Raw genomic sequence first — 8,684 nt, forward strand, 5'->3', positions numbered from 1 at the left:
TTAAAATAAAATTAAATTGTCTATATTATTATTAAAATCAATTATTACCTTTTTGTTTAGGAAATCGATTCAGAGATATCTCAGGCTTGTTTGGAAATTTCCAGGTGACTACCATAGGTGTCATATCAAGCTATATTGAAAAGTGTTTCTGCTTCCTTGAACTTCTTAGCAACTGTTTTATAATTTGACATTACATAAATTCTGTGTATTCCCTTTAAAGACACATGAACTCACAATGATTTAAGTGAAAATTCTGTATTTCACTTTAAGTGTTGCTTGCTAATATGAGTCTTTAAGCCCTTTCTTCAGACTTGGTTGAAGCTTAGGTACTGCATTGAGCTTGAACCTATATTCACAAAATCAGGTTTTCTCTTGCAAGCATGAGTTTTGGGATTATATGTGTGAACTTGGAATTGTTTTCCCTCATTAACATTTTTGCAGGGTGATGATGACAAAGACGTGAATGAGAGTGATTTTCTGAATATCCATCAAATCTAAGTGAAGCCTTGTCTTACAGAGTTTTCATTCTGAGACTGTATGCTAATTAAACTTAGGTAGTCACACCAAATCACTTGGCAAACCACAGAAGTATATATGTAAATTAATTATAAACTCAGGGATCTTTTTTCAATTTTGACTGCCTTTTCTTTCACTTCCCTTTAAAGCCGTCATTTTGGCTTGTTTAACATTTTCTCTTCCCCTCCTAGCTCTTTCTCAGCTCCTGGCTTTATCAGTAATATTAGTATCTGAGCAAATATAAAGTTTAAGACAGCAAGAAGACAGACACCCTTGGAGGGTGGGGACTGTCTCATTGCTGTTAGAATGAGTATTTGGTATTATGATCTGAGCTCTGAATGAAACTATTTGTTCCCTTTCTTAATTAATAGAGTAAAATAATTAGCTAAGTATGAACCATAATGAAACAAAATTAAATAGGTGTTTAAAAAGTTGAAACAAAGAAAAAAAATTTTTTTTTCTATTTAAACCAAGCCATTGTCAGGCAATAAAACAAAATCCTGAATCTCACTAATTCTAATGCATTTCATGGGTCTAGAGCTCACATTTGTGAGATGTGCAGAAAATCATGTCTAATAATAATCAAGTATACAAATTATTTTTAAGTAAAGTCAAGTGAATTTGAAGTTCTTTTAATAAAACATATACATTTTTATTGAATAAAATAGGATAAGGGGTACTAGACATTTACATATAATTGGAAGACTCTTATATCTGCCAAGACCCTGTTGTTGGTGATTGTTGTGATCACAAGTTATTGTAGTGTTTTACTTTCTTGAGCATATTTAATATATTGCTCAATTTATCTTTCTTTTCTTTTTCTTTTCTTTTCTTTTTTTCTGGGGGGGGGGGGTGTGGCTTGCAGGATCTTAGTTCCTCGACCAAGGATCGAACCCACGCCCTCAGAAGTGAAAGTGCAGAGTCCTAACCACTGGACCACCAGGGAATTCCCTATCTTTTTTAAAAAGTTGAGATATAACTGACATGTAACATCATGTTTGTCTCAGGTGTACAACATAATGAGTCAATATTTGTATACATTGCAAAATGTTCTCCACAAGTCTAGTTAAAATCCATCACCACACAGTTACTAAAATTTTTTTCTTGTGATGAGAACTTTTAAGATCTACTCTCAGCAACTTTCAAATATGCAACACAGTATTATTAACTATTAACCATGCTGTGCATTACATCCCTATTACATATTTTATAACTGGAAGTTTAAAGTTTGTACCTTTTGACCCCCTTCTCCCACTTTGCCCAGCCCCCACTCCCAGCCCTTGGCAGCCACCAATGTGTTCTCTGTAATCTGTGGGTTTGGGTTTTGTTTTGTTTATTTTACAAATAAGTGAGATTATATGGTATTTGTCTTTCTCTGTCTGACTTATTTCACTTAGCAAAATGCCCTCCAGGTCTATCCATGTAGTTGCAAATGGCAGGATTTCCTTCTTTTTTATGGCTGAGTAATATTCCATTGTGTATATACCACATTTTCTTTATCCATTCATCCATCAATTGACACTTAGGTTACTTCCATGTCTTGGCTGTCGTAAATAATGCTGCAAGAAAAAATTTCAAACAATAACTAGTTATATTTTCAAATAATATGTTTAACATGTTTTCTTTCAACTTCAGAAATGTTTGTGGGCAAAGTACTTCTGTATTTAAAGCTAGAGATATGACCATTTATCTGAAAAAAGAACAATAAAAAGTTATTTTCTCACATTTCCAGACTTCTTTGACACCTGGACTCTAGTACTGGACACATAAAAAGTGCTACGTGGGGAGCTTTCTACCATTGACTTCATTCTTTTCCTGTATGACCTCAACCCCAGAACATGATTTTGGCAGGAAGAAAACCAAAATGTTATTTACACTCAGGTCAAATATGATCTTAAATCCCCAGAAGCCCATTTTTCTTCATTGGAAGTCTGTGCCTTTGTCTAGTTGTCCAAAGTGTTTGAAATAGTCATGCATAATGTAAGCAGATTATCCTTTTTCACACCCACCTTCCCTCAAGAATGTTACACTTTGAGATATTTTTACTTTAACTTTTTTCCTTTTAACAGGAACACTCAAATATGCTATTTTTTCTCTGTTTAAGTGTTTATACATGGACATTAAGTTGATTTTTTTTCCAGTTTGAAGATAGGTTTATTTTTGAATGCTTTTATAATACCTGCTTATTAAAAATATATATATATATATCTATATAGAAGGCCAAAAATATCTCGATGAAAATATCACCTGAAATTTCATTTTCCTGAGAAACCAGCATTAACATCAGCCACCCGAGAAGAGCAGGATGCAAGAAGTATCGATGAACAAACAAGTTGTAAACAAGTTGGTAAAGCTGAGTTTATGTTGGGTGTAAGTAATTTAAATGATGACTGCTTTGGGAGAGGGCTAGAAATAAGGTAAAATGAATATTCTAGAGAATAAGGTTGGAAAAGTGGGAGGAATCAGGGCTAAAGTGTTATAAAATCCTTGATCTGGGAAAGGATAGAGATACTAACTTTATACCTTGTTGAATATGCATGTTAAAAATTGAAGGTTAACCACTGAAAGAAATAGACTAGGTCGCAAATCACTAGAGAGAAAAAAGGGGATAGAGAGAGCTGTAAATCCAATAGAAAACAGGAAAGAAAAACCAAAGCAATGAAGGAAAGACATGGTAAATAGAAAGCAAAAATAAAACAGCAGGAATGTGTCAAAGTATATCACTAATCACAATAAATGCAAATGGATTAAATCACCTTTCCTACGGAATAATAACGTTCTATTTTTTTTTTTAATAAATATGTCAGAAGCACCTTATAACTTACATTGCAAAAGGTAGATAATCAGGTGCTCTCCCTAACCCCAAATCAAAAGAGCTGGTGCCTTTCTGGAGAAAGGAAGGAAGAAGATAAATTGGTGATATTGTCAAATTATTTCATGAACTAATACTATCTCTTATAAAAAATGTTTTCTTCAAATAATTTTTTCAAGTCTAGAAATTAACTATAGCTAGGAAGGTAGTAAATGTGTTTAATTAGTATAACAGTTACTGCTTTCTTTTGGACAGAGATGGGATTTAGTCTGATTTTTGAGCAAGATGTTTCATATAGCACAGGAGCAGTAGAAAGTATCTTTAAGATCAGAGCAGCTGTTTCTCTTGCATCAGGGTTCTCTGTCTTCATTATATTTTAATCAAGATGGTAAGAGAGATACTCTTTATTCCTCCTTCTTTTAACCAGAAAGGCCTTAAAAATCCATACTTTTTCAGAGACTACCAGATTGTTTTTTAAAATCCAGGTATAAACTGCATACAAGAAGACTGAAGCAAAATCATACAGAAAGGATGGAAAATAAAGGAATGGAACAAGATCCACTGAGTAAATAATAGAAAGCTGATACATCCTTATTAATTGCTATAGATCAGGAGTTGGCAAACTTTTTCTGTAAAGGGCTAGATATTAAATATTTTAGGCTTTTGTGGGCAATACAGTCTCTGTTACAACTACTCTGCAATAGCATGAAAGCAGCCATAGACACGTAAAAGAACGAGTGTGGTTGTGTTCTAATAAAACTATTTACAAAAACAGTGAGCAGGGGACTTCCCTGGTGGTCCAGTGGTCAAGCTTCCACTGCAAGGGGCACGGGTTCCATCCCTGATTGGGGAAATAAGATTCCTCATGCTGTGTAGTGCGGCCAAAAAAAAGAAAAAAGAAAAACAGGGAGCAAACCAGAGCTGACCCCTGTTCTGACTGTATACTGATTATATAGCGGTGAGCAAAAAAAGGCATGATGCCAGCACTCAACTCAAAAAACAATAATCAAACAAATATATAATAACCCCAGGTATTGATAAGTAAAACATTAAAAAAAAAAACAAAACCCGTCAGGCAATTGAATTCATAGGAAACTAAGGTGGAGTGGCCAAGGAAGACCTCTGAGAAGGGGAGATTTTAAATAGAGACCTGAATGCAGCGAAGGAGGGAGCCTTGGAAAGATTGTGCAAGGGTCCGGAGGCAAGAGTGAGCCTGGCCTGTGGAGAATCAGCAAGAAGTCCAGTGTGGCTGGAGCAGAGAAGTGAAGGTGAGTTTTGTGCATTAGACAGGTGCCAGATTATGTGAGATTTCCTTCTAAATGTGATGGGAAGGTTTTGAAGATTTTGAAGATTTTTAGTGGAAGAGTGGTATAGTCTGGTTTATTTTTGGAAAGTTCTCTCTGACTGTGTGTGGGAAATGGATAGTAGGGATGGCAAGAGGGCAAATAGGGAGACCAGTTAAGAGGCAATTGCCTTGGAGTCCAGACCACAGAGCATGGTGTTTTAGTAGTGGAGGTGCTCTTCTAGGGGCTGGAATGTGTCAACTTTGGAAGCAGTGTGTTGAAAAGGGCAGAGCCACTGTCAGTCTGGGTCACTGCTATGGTCTGAACGTTTGTGTCCCACCGCCCCCAAATTCATACGTTGAAAACCTAATAACCAAGGTGATAGTAGTAGGAGGTGTGGCCTTTGGGAAGGGATTAGGTCATAAGGGCAGAGCCCTCATGACTGGGATTAATGCCTTTATAAAAGAGGCCCCACACACATACCACTGGAACACGCACCCACCCACATCCCTTCCTTCACATGCACACACAACAAATAGACTGCAGGAAATAAAAAGAAGGGAAGCTGTTACACAGCCAAAGAGGCTTAAAGGACAAAAGCAAATGCAATGTAAGGACTGTTTACATCCTGATTCAAATACACCAACTGTAGAAAGCCATCTTTGGATACAACCTGAGAAACCTGAATGTGGATGGAAAGTTAGATGATATTAAGGAATAACTATTCATTTGTGTAGGTATGATAATAGAATAGTAATTATGGCTTTAAAAAATAAGTACTTAGTGATGCAAACTATAGTAATTACAGGCAAAATGACATGATGATTTCTGGTCCTGATTTAAAATTCTCCAGGAAAATAACACACAGTTCCCCTTAAATACCTGTAACTATAACAAGATTGCCAAAATGTTGATAACTGTCAAAGCTGGTTGATGGGTACATGGAGTTCATTACACTATTCTTTTCTGTGAAGTTTGAAAATGTCTGCAATGAAAAATGTTTTCATTGTTCAGTTATTGATTGGAACTGAATTTAGGAGTTAACATGGGCACAGCTGCCATCTTTATAATATTGGTACTTTCCATTGTGAATATGGTATGTCAATGCATTTATTTATGTTTCCTTAAAAAAAAAAGAGGCCCCACAGAGCTTCCTAGCCCCATCCACCATGTAAGAAGGAGTCTGCCACCCTGAAGAGGGCCCTCACCCGACCATGCTGGCACCCTGATCTCAGATTTCCAGCCCCCAGAACTGTGAGAAATAAATTTCTCTTGTTTATAAGCCTCCCAGTCTGTGGTATTTTTTTTATAGCAGCCGGAATGGACTAAAACAGTCGCTGATTGACCACACAGAAAAGAGCTACCCACCAACATGGACCACCTACCCGGACTGTGAAATGAGGAAGAGATAGACTTCTATTTTCCTGAGCCAATGCATTGTAAGATCTATTTGTTACACCAGTTTAGTCTATTATAACTAATACACGGGTTGGCATTGAAGTAGTTTAAGGAGACTAATGACCAGGTTACTATTTTTTTGAAGGATAACTTAGGCAAGCTGAGTGGCACATTGATTGCAGAAAGCAAGGCCATTGAGTAGAATACTGCAGTAGGCCACATAAGGAATGATGAAGCCTGAACCAAGACTGTGGTACTGGGAGATAGAAACTATTATATTTAAAAGATAATTTGGAGGAGGTAATGAACAGGTTTTTTTCATCAACGCATAAGTTATGACTGAAAGGTAAATAAACTGGTCAGGGTTTGGTGAATCAAACTACCCCTCAGTGGTGGAAATGTAAATCAACATAACTTTTTGGACCATTATTTGGTAATGTGCATTAAAAGTCTTAAAATGTCATACCATTTACTTATTTATTTATTTACTTAATAAATTTATTTATTTATTTATTATTTTTGGCTGCCTTGGGTCTTTGTTGCTGCATGCGGGCTTTCTCTAGTTGTGGCGAGCGGGGGCTACTCTTCGTTGTGGTGCACGGGCTTCTCATTGTGGTGGCTTCTCTTGTTGCGGAGCACGGGCTCTAGGTGTGCAGGCTTCAGTAGTTGTGGCATGCAGGCTCAGTAGTTGTGGCCCACGGGCTCTAGAGTGCAGGCTCAGTAGTCGTGGCGCACGGGCTTAGTTGCTCCTCAGCATGTGAGATCTTCCTGGACCAGGGACCGAACCCGTGTCCCCTACATTGGCAGGCAGATTCTTAACCACTGCGCCACCAGGGAAGTCCCTGTCATACCATTTAAAGGAGCAATTCCATTTCTATGAATCTGTCCTAAGGAAATGATTAGAAATATAGTAAATGACTTCAGTACAAAGATGTTTATCATTGTGTTACTTACACTTGCAAAGGTTAGTGTAGTACTAAACCAACCCCCCAATCTAATTAGTGGCTTGTAAGTACAAAGATTTGTTTCTCACCCATAATACCTGACCAGGCTGGACAGGCTGGGGCCTCAGCTCCATGTTGCCCCACTCTGGAACCATCTTGAATGTATTTGTTATCTGCTGCTGCATAGCAAATTACTCCAGAACTTAGTGGCTTAAAACAAGAAACATTTATTTTGTCGCAATTTCTGTGGGTCAGGAATCTGGGCATAGCTTCACTGGATCCTCTGGAGTTTAAGACGGCAATCAGGAATTCCCTGGCGGTCCAGTGGTTAGGACTCTATGCTTTCACCACCGAGGGCTCGGGTTCAATCTCTGGTTGGGGAACTAAAATCCTGTAAGCCATGCTGCGTGGCCTAGATAAATAAATAAACTTCATTAAAAAAAAAAAAAGACTGCAATCAAGGTGTCTGCTGGGGCTACAGTCATCTCAAGCCTCAACAGGGGGAAGGACGTGCTTCCAAGTTCACTTATGTGATGATTGGCAGGCCTCAGAAAATCTATTTCCAAAGTTAACTCATGTGGCTGCTGGCAGGCCTCAGGTCCTACCAGGCGGGATACATCAGCTCTTTACCACACAGCCCTCTCCAGGCACCACGTGGACATCCCACAGCAAAGCAGCTGGCTGCTCTTAAAGTGATTAAGGGAGCAGCAGAGGGTAAAGAGGCCAAGCGTGATGGAAGCCAGAGTCTTTTTGTAACCTAATCTTGGAATTGATATCCCATCACTTTTGTCATATTCCATTCATTAGAAGCAAGTCACCAGGTTCAGTGCACATTCAAGGAGAGGGGATTACGAGGGCTTGAATACCAGAAGGGGATCATTGGGGGCCATTTTAGAGGCTGCTTGCCACAATGAATGTTACAATTTCTGGGGCAGAGGGAAAAGAAACATGACAATTTGTGCATTGGCTCTTAAGAGATTCCTTTTGGAGGTGGCACACATTACTTCTACTCATATTTTGCAGCCAAACAATTTGCATTGTCACCACTAACTTCCAAGGGATGGGCAACTGCAATCCTACCATGTACTGGAAAGAAGAGGGAACCCAGAATATTTGTGAATAGGGCTGACTACCACAGCTACAGGTTCAACAATGGGAGAATAGTTTAAATTTTTGATACATCCATGTGCAGGATGTTATGTAACTCTAACAGATGTTAAGTGGGATTTGTCCTTTAGCCTAGGATAGAAACTAGGATTTACAGGTGAGGCATCAAGTACCCCACATTGTAAAAAGAGGCACAAATAATTGGGGGTCAGACAACTTCTCTGCTTCCAGGACTTGTTAAAGGGTGACCAAACCGACTTTTCCATCCTCAACCATCTTCTCAGACCTGCCCCATAACCCCTACAACCTCATATAACCAGAAGATTGGTCGGAGGGTGGGGATGGGAGTCAGCAGAGTCATGAGTCAGCCGTGACGGAGACTGCCCTGGCATTTCTCTACAAAAATCAAGTGAGTGAGATAGGCTGGGACCTGGGACCCAGGACACTTTACTGGAGTGCTTGCACCTGGACAAACGTCTCCTTGAGCAATAAAATACAAAGAAACTGTAAGGGACTAAAAATAACTGCATGCATGCACAGTTGGGGCAAATTATGAACAGTAAGATACAAAAAGGCCAAAAACCAACTGCCACTTCTGAGGTGCCGGGAGCAAAAGCAGGGTAC

The sequence above is a fragment of the Eschrichtius robustus genome, chromosome 3 (assembly GCF_028021215.1).
Source record: "Eschrichtius robustus isolate mEscRob2 chromosome 3, mEscRob2.pri, whole genome shotgun sequence".
NCBI lineage: Eukaryota > Metazoa > Chordata > Mammalia > Artiodactyla > Eschrichtiidae > Eschrichtius > Eschrichtius robustus.